Source organism: Haliaeetus albicilla, chromosome 18 (genome assembly GCF_947461875.1).
Source record: "Haliaeetus albicilla chromosome 18, bHalAlb1.1, whole genome shotgun sequence".
Taxonomy (NCBI): Eukaryota; Metazoa; Chordata; class Aves; order Accipitriformes; family Accipitridae; genus Haliaeetus; species Haliaeetus albicilla.
This window is the reverse complement of record NC_091500.1, coordinates 23,924,245-23,936,297: the sequence shown is the minus strand read 5'-3', so window position 1 is coordinate 23,936,297 and position 12,053 is coordinate 23,924,245. Positions and strand designations below refer to the sequence as shown.

Sequence of the window (12,053 nt, the reverse complement as noted above, 5' to 3'; positions counted from 1 at the left end):
AAATTTTATGTACTTTTTATTTGTCTTCAATGTTCCTGGCAGCAGTTTTGCAGGACTTTCACTGATTTGTATGCATTTATAATCAGAAGCTGTGTCTTCTGGCAATGTAGGGAAGCCAGCCTATCTAATATTCACTCACACAATATGTTTTTCACTAGCACAAAGTGAATATGTTATTGAGGGGATTGTGTACTAGTATCTCCAGGTTCTGCAACTGACTGAGGGTGTTTTAACTACACCTTCATGAAAAGGTGCACGGTACATGAAAAGTATAGTTGTAAGCATGGTCGTGGTTTAACCCCAGCCAGCAACTGATTACGACACAGTCACTCACTCGCTCCTCCCCACTCCCAGTGGGACAGGGAGAAGAATTGGAAAAAAAAGTAAAACTTGTGGGTTGAGATAAGAACGGTTTAATAACTAAACTAAAATAAAATATAATAATAACAATAATAAAATATTATTATAGCAATAACTGTGATGAAAAGGAATATAACAAAAAGAGAGAGAAATAAAACCCAAGAAAAAACAAGTGATGAACAATGCAATTGCTCACCACCTGCTGACCGATGCCCGAGCAGTGACCCACCCCTCTTGGCCAACTCCCCCTGTTTATATACTAAGCATGACGTCCTATGCTATGGAATACCCCTTTGGCTAGTTCGGGTCAGCTGTCCTGGCCATGCTCCCTCCCAGCTTCTTGTGCACCTCCTCACTGGCAGAGCACGGGAAATTGAAAAAACCCTGACCTAGGCTAAGTGCTACTTGGCAACAACTAAAACATCAGCATGTTCTCAACATTACTCTCATACTAAATCCAAAACACAACACTCTACCAGCTACTAGGAAAAAAATTAATTATATCCCAGCCAAAACCAGACAGCATTTGAATATTGTAAAATTCTATCTTTATTTTGGAAAAAGTGTAGCCACGAAGGAAAACTTTTTTTATTGAAATGTTGATTACATATTCATATGAGAAAAAAATTGTACTCCCAAAGAACTATTAAAATAAATATGTTATTATAGCTGGATTTGAAAATGAAGAAAAATTTTCTTTGGTCACTTTTTTCCAGAATATTGTCAGTGGCCAGTGGTCCAGCTCCTTAAAAAGAACCCATTAATCGTTTTGAAGGAGAGATGGTTTTTGCAGGTTTTCAAAGTACTTAAATTAAAATCCTATCTGGAACAAGCCAATAATTAATAATTTATATATCTATTTCAAAAGTAAGGTAACTTAATATGACATGGCACAAATACAGCAATCACCACTTTTTTCAAGAACAATAGGATGCCTATAAACTTAAAATTAATAAAGTTAAAACAAAATAAAAATCAGTTTATATAATCTTGAAATAAAAGTTAAGATCCTAAAATATTCAGTAAATGAAAAAAATCTGATTTTCCCATACTGATTTTTAACAATGCCTTTTTTCTGTTTAGATGCTTATATTTTAGGTCTGTAAATCAGAATAGTAATATGATTTAAATTAATCAGTGACTTCTAACACCAGATGTTCAGAGACCTATACAACGATACTTCCACTCTGTTCACACTTCTTTGAACTCTTCAGACTTTTTATCTGAGATGGAATAACAATGCTCAAGATCAAAAACTAACTGGGAGCAATTGCAATACATTCTCTTCAAGTTGTGTACACTTTGAAGGAAACTCGAAGAAAGAATAATTTTAACAAAAACTCATCTAATTCCTTTTGTTTTCTTGTATTTGTTTATAGAACAGCAATTGGCAATAGCAAATATGTTTAATGAGGGCAATAAAAGACCAAGAAATAGTGACTTAGAAAACTTTCCTTTTGAATCAATTTACCAAGTTCAGTGGGGTTTATGTACTATTTATATTTTATCTTTCCAATAGTTTTATCTTGTCTTTTCTCACATAAGTGATGGAAGATTCAAATGCTATGTCTCCATCTCCTGGCAGATGAGAACTAAACAAAAAATGTGGACTGGAATTCATGAACCTGAGGGAGAAAAATTAGGAAGAATTAAATTTCTGTTTCTTGATTTATTTGCTGCTTTTCCCCATTTCTAAAATCGGTCCAAGCTCTTATAATGTAGAGCAACAGAAAACAATGATAATTTTATGCAGATAGAGTCAAAAGATCACATCACTTAGCAATAACTCATAGGAGTTCTTCAGCCCCAATTTTCCATTAGAATAGAACAGGACTACACCATTTAATGTAATGGAGAAATGCCAGTTTACAGTAAATGAGTATTTGAGGATTTTTTAAATCCCTAGATTGATAATTTAAAATAAACATTATTTCATTTTCCTTTGTTCATATGCCTAAAAATATAGCCATGTCTTTGTTCTAACTAGTTTACCTGGAAATAATGTACTTTTTCATGACATGTACTGTATGATAAATTACATTTACCTTATGTGATTTCTATGTAATTCTGAGGTTTGTTTACCTCCCCACTCCCCAGTATTATAGGTATTATCACAGATCATACTCCCAAATGCTGTTTATAATTTATTTTGCAAAAACAGTAAAATAAAGTTTAGAGGAAATCACAGCATATATGTGTGACTTCTTTCACTAAAAGCAAAGCTTTATACTGGTTAATACTGCTACACAAGTCAATTAACAGTTAACACACAAGGGTAAGGATGAATGCTATTAAAGATAGTCTTAAAAGAAAAAATTGCTATTGCATCTCATGCCAGATGACCTTTGCATACAGCTTATATTAACATATTTTTAATCTTAAAATCTTCTATGCATTAATGACATCATACTCAAATTGAAAAATTAAAACAGCCCTAAAGTTGGTTTGTCCACTAGTTTGTCCACTGGTTATATTAGCATTCCTTAAGTAAAGATGTAGGAAAACTTGAAGTGATTTTGCTACCAAATATGTCTGAACGGAGGATGCTTTTTTCAATACTTAATCACACGATCCAGAAGCATTATGCTTAGTATCCAAATCCTCACTGCATATATAGGCAAATGAGAGCATATCTCCTTTATAGAGTGCATAATCTTCGGGGATTTTTTTTCTTTTTTTTTTTTTTACAGGCTGTACAAGGCTCTTTATTATGTTAGGTAGAGAAATGAAAGAGATCCAGTGTTCTGGCAGGGCGTGAATATCAGCATTTCTGTACTAGTATACTACAGAATGACACTTGTATTCTTTTTTTTTGGGGGGGGAGGAGTTCTTTTTGAAGTTTAGACAGTCACAGAAAGCAGTGATGAACTTATGTTCTGTGTTTATGGAAGAGTTTTCCATAATGATACCATTAGTTCTTATATTAGGATTACAAGGAATGTCCCCAGTGGTTTAATGTGTTGTCAATAGGCAAATTACAAATTTTCAAAATTTCTTCTCCTTGTAGGTCTCCAGTCTTGCCCCAAGTATTATCTACTAATTTTCATTATTAGTTCTGTTTCAGAACACAGTATAAAGAAGGTATAAAAAGTAATCAATGTATACAAATAATATCTATTTTACTACATTAAAGAACAAAGCATGCTTATCATTACTAATATGCATTTTAACATTTATATTTGTATGTAGGGTTAGCAAAACAGGGGAATGGGAAAAAGGTTTTATTGTAGAATATTTTCCCTTATAAAATATTTTCTTTGAAGCAAAGAAAAGAGAACCAAATTCTGTAACTGGCCTTTACCAATAAAACTGGAGTTTGCTGTCTTTGAATAATGTTTAATAAAGAAGAGAAAACATGAAAATGCCACTTTTTTATGTACTTCCCTAAGATGTGTTGAATTCATCTTATTTGATATTCCTCCAGAGGGAAAAAAAAATCTGTCTTCATGGTTATAACTAGTATTTTACTCATATAGAAAGAAAGAATTATCCTAGCATAGGTTTTACTACTGCCTATCTCAGTTCTAGCTTACAGGAAGAATGATAAATAAGATATGTAGAGACAGACTATCCAGTTTAAAGAGTGTTTTGAAATACATGGTACTAGAGGAAAGGTTACCTTTAGAAAACTGTACTACAGATACTGATTTAAAAAATAGAGAAGTACTTTAAAAATTTTAAATAAAAGGAGGAAAACATTGATGTTTTCCAGAGAGCAAAGTCGTGACTTCATGTTTTCTTTAATATTCAGTCAGTATTACCGTACTGAAGTTCAAGGCTTACTGTATCATCAATTAGAAAATAAGTTTCCGAAGTCACACTTCTATTTGTCATGGGTAAACACAATCACGGAAACATATTACACAAGACTGTCACTGTCAGACCACTAATTACGAAATATTAGGGGTCAGTTTTCCACATTAACATTAATGAAAGCTCTATACAGTCATTGAACAAAGTGTTATTGGGTGATAATAACATGCCCAGTAAGACTGTAAATCATAGCAATGAAAACCTATTCACACCTACAGTAGGTGCATCATTACTCTGTAACACATGAACACCTTTAGTGTGAGTCTAAAACACATTTCCACTATATGACATACAAGGCATTACATATTAATTTAACTCATTGAGAATATTAGAAAGTTTTCTTACAATCTGCCTTAGAAATCTATGAAAAAAACCCACCTTTTCTTTTAATCACACTGAATTCCCAAATGTTTGTAAGATATAAATAAGTGTATGCTTCTGTTAGCTTACAGTTTTTAGAGTCCTGAATTTTTGTCATATTATTCAAAGTTTTTCTGGGAATGCTTTTATCTTCCCATATGCCTCCACTAAAAAAATAAAATCTATCAATCAACAGTGCGAAGTTTGTGAATGTAATGTAAAGAAACATCAGAGAGGTTGGAGCTCAACTGTGTTATTTCTCTTTCAAAAGATCAATGAGACTAGAATGAGTGTGAAGCACAGCTATTGCACGTGGTCTTCCCTCACTAATATCTATGAATATATACATGCACATAAATCTCTCCTTTGAGCTATGAAGAAGAAAATAAATTTGGATGCTTATGTAAAATATAAATTGCTTGTTTAGTATGTGACTTCAGAAGTTTTTACCTTACAATTTGAAAAAGTTGGTTACCAAGCTCTTTAGCCTCAGTGAGGAACATACTTTGCTTGCAGAGCTGCACTGTGAAATGGAAAACCTTTTCTTGTTTTCATCCCTGACTTCAGAGAATCCAGGGTAAAAGAAGGATGATAAAGATTCTCTTTGGGTAATATTAATTATGTACTTAATATAGCTAGTATACTTAATACACTTATGTTTTTCTGTGGGGTCAGCCTCTGCTATGTTCTTCTCTACAATGTAATGGGAGGCTTTTTCATTTTATTTTTCACCTACCTGCAGAAATACATGTCTCCTAGTAAGTAAATTGGGCAGTCAGCTCTCCAGCTTTATAGTTCCAGAAGAATTAGGTTGGATTTACACAATTTCTTGGAAACAGACCTTGCTCCATCACATGTTTCACTTATACCTAGCTACAGCCTCAAAGAAAGACCTGCCTTATTAGGATGGTATTAGTGAATTTTAGATTTGTACTTCAAAGCATCAACTTGTACTCAATTTGTCACTGAACTATATTATGCAGGGATGAATTTAACATGGGGACACAGCACCATCCTATCTGTCAGGCAAGAAGTATATTTTGCTACTCCCTCCATTCTACACTTTATACTGTGGCTGAACCTAGTCTTATTTTGCTGGTATAAGGGTCTCTAGCCCAGAAAGCTACATTTTATTTATATTTGATGTGAGCTGGTTCCTTGATCAACTTGATGACTAGAGAATGGCATCAGTATTTATTTGGTTTTGAGGGGACTCAGATTCCTACAGGAATAGATAAGAACTGAGCAATGACTTCAATAGTGTTAATGTTTCCTAAATTATGGGCATACATCCCTAAAGAGACAAATAGGCACCTATGTGTATTTGAGAATATGAACCTTAGTTACACCAATGAAAGGCAGACACTATTATTGGGACCATGAGTGCCTTAAGTAATACCTGGATAAAAGTAACAGATTATCACCCAAGTCTGAAGATAACATGTCATTATTTTCCTTGAATATACATAATTATCTGTTCTGTAAATCCAAAGGTAATTTATTTTTAAAATAGTTTCTACATAAAAAAAGATAAAATACAGTTTGGTTATTATATTTGTGAATATAATAAACACTTAGAGTGTAATTTTATATTCATTATATTTTTGTCCCAATTCCTTGTCAAGGCACTGAGTTTACAAGGATTCTTGCCATTATTATTTGAAAGGCAGCACTGTAATTCTTACTTCTGTGCTTTCATGATAGGCTGTGGCACCTCTGATTATGACATGTCACTTTCAAAGGACATGTAACAGACTTTCTAGCCAAAGTTTATATCCAGGATCTGCAAAACTGTCAGAACTGCACAAAACATGTAGTACTACAGCACTTATCTCAATAACAGAAAACAAGAGAAAACGTTGGTCACATGGGTCTATGATAAATGACTGTGATAACTTTTCCTTCATTTTGTTCTGCTAGTAATAGGGATATGAAGGTTGTACAGCCAGGTGACTGCTTACTCATTGTATAATACAGTTAATGAGCTGCATTTGTGACATTAGTATAATCTGTCTGGTTCATAATGTACTATAGCACACGCATTATTTCACTGAATGATTTATGGGATCTCTATTATGTTGTAATGCATTTCCTAGGGTAATAGATAAGATGGATTATCTTGTGTTTCCTAGCATAATGTAGTTTTTGTACATCACAAATATAATTGGCTTATAAGACATCATATTTCATTAACAAATGAGAATGATTTTGATGACAGGTGTCCCTTCATTAATTAAACATTTCCTTTTCCTTGTTATATGGTTCTAAGTATCTCCTAATCTTTTCTATTATTTACAATCTTTCTTGTTATTTTATTTGTATGCACTATTCTACAGTAAGATATTTAATTGTTAGCTCATAGGAATCAAAACCTATCTTTTAAAAGAAAAAATATTTTCATTAATTGTTGGGGTTCTTTTCATTCATTCCTTCATGAACAATTCCTAGTCTAGATCTATCTCCTAAGGAAATAGGTCTTGTCCTAAAATTTTACATTGATGTGTCAGTGTCTGTCTGTTCCCCTTTTCCACCATTCTCAAATTCCACCAGACTTCCTTGGTCTGGCAAGGAGTAGATCTCAAAATTTCTTCAAGTTTTGTGAATATTAGTAGCTGGTGCTGGTTGAAAGGAAAGACACTGTAAGTAGTCTTACTATGATGAGAAGTAAGCCCCTCTTTTTCCCTGTTGAAAATATATGGCTTGTTAATTAGCAATATCCCAAGTAGCTAAATTGCATAATCTTTTTGCTGAGGGATTGCAGTGGGAGAGAGGGAAAAAGAATTGGGGAATTTGAAGGGAGAAGAAGCCAAAGCACCTTCTATGACATTACTCATAGTGAAAGATATCCCTGACCATGGGGGGCAGGGGTTGGGGGCAGAACTAGATTATTTTTAAAGTTACCTTCCAAACCAAACCATTCTATGATTTGATGATTCTATGATTCTGTATATCCTAAGTCAATGTCTAAGTCATCATTTAGCATATAAATGGACCAGTGGGTAAACAAACATAATCAACATTCAGCATACTTTTTTTTTCTTTTTTTCATTTTGAGCACACCAAAAAATACAGCTGGGCAAGGTATGTATATGGCAAGCTGTATGGATGAAAATTAGGTGGCTGGTCATTAGGTTCTGTCATGATTTTTGTCATGATTTAACAAAACAAAAAAGTCACATCTGGAAATTCCTACTGAGAGACTTTGGAAACTGCCAAATCTCTGGTTTTATGTTTTAAATCTTGTTCTGTCACTTACACTTCGGTCGTTTTTAAATTAGGAATTTCCAGAACTGTTACCCTATAAAGAAAATGCACAGTATCCTCAACTAGCATGACTCGACATGTAGGGACTATACAAGTGAAAACAGTCAAAAATAAATATTTAATCCACTTATTTGTAGTGATATGCACTTCTAAAGGAAATGTAGTCTAATTTTATACATCAATATAAATATTTTAAGGAGCAATTTTTCAAATTGTTAACTATTACCTCTCTTTGATAAGACATACATTTTCAGTAAGATAATAAAATAGTTTGATTTCCACAACAGACAGTTATGATTTATCTTACACTCATTATGTAGAAGCAGGAAAAAGGCAAGACAATAAACTCATCATAGATATGTGTAAATTACATGTTCATCATTAGAAAAAAAGCCCAAACAACTACAATTTGCTCATGTTTTTCTCCCTTGCAAGCTTACAATTGTGATAATAACTACAGTATATCCAAATTACCAAGTATGTAAAGAAATGAGATTCCAATTAATGATGGCACATTGTATTGTATATTTACAGACTACGCAGTTTTTTGAACCCTAGACCCCAAATAAAAATTCACAAATATATACATTACCCATATATTTAGACAGCTAGTAAATCCAACCTTCACCTTAGTTTCCTCAGTAGAAAAGACAGAAAACAAGTTTAATAGCATTTCCAGAGGTTAACATACCTAGCCTTTGGTGAACCAAGTTATAGAGTGATTGAGTTCCAGAATAAAGAACACTTGCAGAGAATTGCTCTTTCACTTTACTTCTCTTAGAAAACCTTTCATTTGGAGGGAAGCAAGTGGGGACTTGATTTTGCTGCAAAGAAAGAGGAGTCCAAGTTAGACTTCAGAAGCCACATGCTATCTGATTTGGCCTAAGAAATTTTATTTTTAGATCTTAAACTTCTGGGAGCAGGGACTAACTTCTCTTACACATTTTCAAAAAAAAAAAAAAAAAGGAAAAAAAGTCTTATGCTTTAATGGAGACAACTGTGGGTTCAAACTCCCAGGTGAAGTAAAGTCTTCCATTCTCCCACAAAAAGCTACCCCTCTCCTCAGCAGTTTCTATTCATTTTCTATTGGTATATATATGTGAACCTTCTCCCCTTGTACTGGCTTTTTTGTATTCAGCCCTGAGGGACACCACTTTTTCCTTTACTTAGGTATGTGATTTGTTCAGAGAGGCTTGACAGCCACCAGTGAGGTTGTGAGGTTTTTTTAAAGTAAATCTTATACTTATCTTTTAATTTCTTTTCCTTGCCACATATTTTTCCAGGAAAAAGTAAAGTGAGATAAAAAGAGAAAAAACTAAATTTTTTTGAAATTGTTTTCTCTTTTTTTTATCCACTGCCTGTAGTTGGAATGATTTTTCAGGTGAAACGGACTTCGTGAAATGATCTATTTAAGCATTTCAGTTTGAAATGTTTTTCAAAAGACAGTACCTTTCTGGGATAACTGTAATTGGCATGCTGAAATGTGAACATTTTCTTTTACAGAAAGAAAATAATGTATTGTGATTTTTTTTTCTATGCAGTAAGAAATTTGAGAACTTATTTAACTCAATATATATTTGATTGAATTTTTAAATCAAAATTTTAATGGTCTAGCAATTGGTAACCCATTTCTCCATATGATGATGAATAGTTTATTGTCATTGATTGATTTATCTGATATTACAATTAAAGACAAAAAAACCCATTGTCTTAATTGACCAAATGAAAACCAGAATTACTGGATTTTCAGACAGCAATTGACAATTACCAAGTTAATGGTAAAGGGTAATATGTTAGGCTGATATCAGGTTAAAAAAATGTTATAAAAGAAAATAGTATTTTAGTCATTAAAAGGGAGAAATAGGCATTAACTAAGTCTCCTCATATGCCATCCACTGCTAGCAAAACCATGTCTCGATAATAGGTTGTGATTTTCTGGTAGCAAGTGCTTTTTGACTCTTAGCCTTGCAGACAAAGTCCTAGGGAGAAGTTATTTGCCTATAAAAAGATGATTAACATGATTCATTTTCAAAACTTGCTTTCAGTTTTTAATAGTGTTGCATTTCTAAAGTTCAGGTTCCTGTATTCTATGTAGTGGACATTTCCTATACTGGTTTTCTGTGTGCTCTAGGAATAACTTCGTGTGTCTCAATGGAATCTAAAGATTCTGCTTGACAACTAGAAGGCAAAATAAGGTAGCTAAAAGGAAAGGCTTTCCTTCTAGGATGTGACTTTGCCATTATTGAGATATTTAATTGTCGTCTTCTATGATAAGAGTAGATGATTTATTATACTTGTGATATATATAGCTTGAAAACTTACTGAGGATGAGAAATCCACTAGTTAATTCATGTCTTCTGTATCTTTAGTGGGGTTAGTGCTCTTCCCTGAACATTTTCTGCAAATGCACATGCATATACACACATAACCCATAGGCCTGTACTTTAAAAATCCACTGAAATATTCTAGGGCATGCTCCAGTACATTGAAATATCATTAAAGAAAGGGACAGTAATAGGTATCTTCTGAAGAAAATTACATGTGCAGTGTCTTCCAAGGTCACAACTAAAGAAAAGCTACAAGTGCTGCAACCAAGACTGAACTGTCCCTGGATGTGCACAGATGGCTTTAGGAAGGGAGAGAAACTCAGAAACTGAGCTGCTTAAAGACCTGAAGATTAGGTAGAAGCTGAGGGTGGTCTTTCAATGTCTCAGTTTTTGTCTTATACTCCTAATCTTACCATAAATTGTACATATAGGCATTCACTTCTTGCCTGGATTTTGGCCAATGTCATTACTCTTTATTGGTTCTCACTTGTGTTCGGCTGTAACAGTCTTCATACTTCTTTAATCTAAAAGAAGAACAGTTACAATAGCTAGATCAATAAAGGCACCAAATAAATTGAACTTTAAACACACATTGACAGTACTCTCTGTGGAAATTGCTGAAATATAAAACACCTCATTGTCTCCCAGATCTTTAAAAGTTTTGGGTTCTGATTCTCAATCACATTAACAGTCACTTTAAGATTAGTGAAACAATTCGCTTCATTAAGGGTCTATGGAGTCCTAGACTTTAGAGACATACTTAGAGGGATCAGTTTTTCAGAGTCTGCAGGTTTTTTGGTTTTATATCCATTACTTAGTCAAAGATACTGAGAATGACATTTCTTAGTTTGTAAATGATGTAAAACTAAGGGACAAGTAAACATGGGGAAGACACATCTTTAAAGAGCTGGAGGAAATGAGAAATGTTCTTTCAATACACAAAACTGCAGAATAATGAATGACAAAACTGCAAAACAAATTGAAGGGTGAGTGACTGCTAAATGAAAAGATACTACAGCATCTGACCTTGAGAAAATTTATGTGCAATGGTGGAGAAATCCCTGAAGTCTTCATCTCAGCTTGCCACTGCACCAAGTAAAACATAAGAGACACTAAGTTGCATTGTTCAAGAAGCACAAAATAAAGCACAAAAACTAGAAGTAGTAACACATGAAGCTCTGACTACATCCCAGATAATATCTTGTGCTGGTCATCAGTGCTCCTTCTCATATTAATTAGTGTTGCATACTTTTTTTTTTTTTCTTTTAGAAAGCTATTATGCAAAACACATGCAGCTGATACAAATATGAGTAAGCTTTGGCTATGAATATAAACTGAAAATACAGTGTGCTAAAAACCAGACCAAACTAAAATAATGCCTGCAGTTACAGAAGGAACAATAATATCCTGTTCCTTTTTGTCTATAAACAGACAGTAACTTAGGAACGTGATTCAAAGGAAATTATCAGCAAAAATCACAAATTAAATGTTAAAAGATGGGACAGTATGAAGCACAATGAAGGTGCATAACTGGCAGAAAGTCTTCTCAGGCAGAAAAAGGAGTAGAACTCTTCTGTATGCCTACTCCAATTAAGCTCTGGTTTAACTATTTTTTTTTACTAGCAGAAATCTGTTCTAAATGTACCACTGAAGTCCAACTCTTATTTACAGTTTGAGTTTAGTACCTAACTTCACAGTGAAAGGAAGTCTGAAGGAAGGATTACTCAAACTGTGAGATAAGATACAGTGAAGAAACTTTATCTGAAATTCTACCTCTGCATAAGTACCTATATGAAACTTTTATTTCTTGCCCCAAACTAGTTTGTAGATGTATGTGGTTAAGAACAGATAGTGCATAAAAAATAGAAGTTGGTCACCTGTACTTCTATATACACTTATATGCATACAAGTTAGTCCTAGAGGTAGACA

The 12,053-nt window shown here is 33.5% G+C and overlaps 1 long non-coding RNA gene across 1 annotated transcript; it reads right to left on the bottom strand.

Annotated features, from left to right (window-relative positions):
• Positions 1-979: 979 nt before the first annotated feature.
• LOC138689910 (uncharacterized) lies at positions 980-11,551 on the bottom strand. The gene is made up of 3 exons (XR_011328704.1): positions 11,151-11,551; positions 8,489-8,621; positions 980-1,985 (listed from the first exon to the last, which is right to left on the bottom strand). It is a non-coding gene; the product is annotated as an uncharacterized lncRNA (long non-coding RNA).
• Between the last annotated feature and the right edge of the window lie 502 nt (positions 11,552-12,053).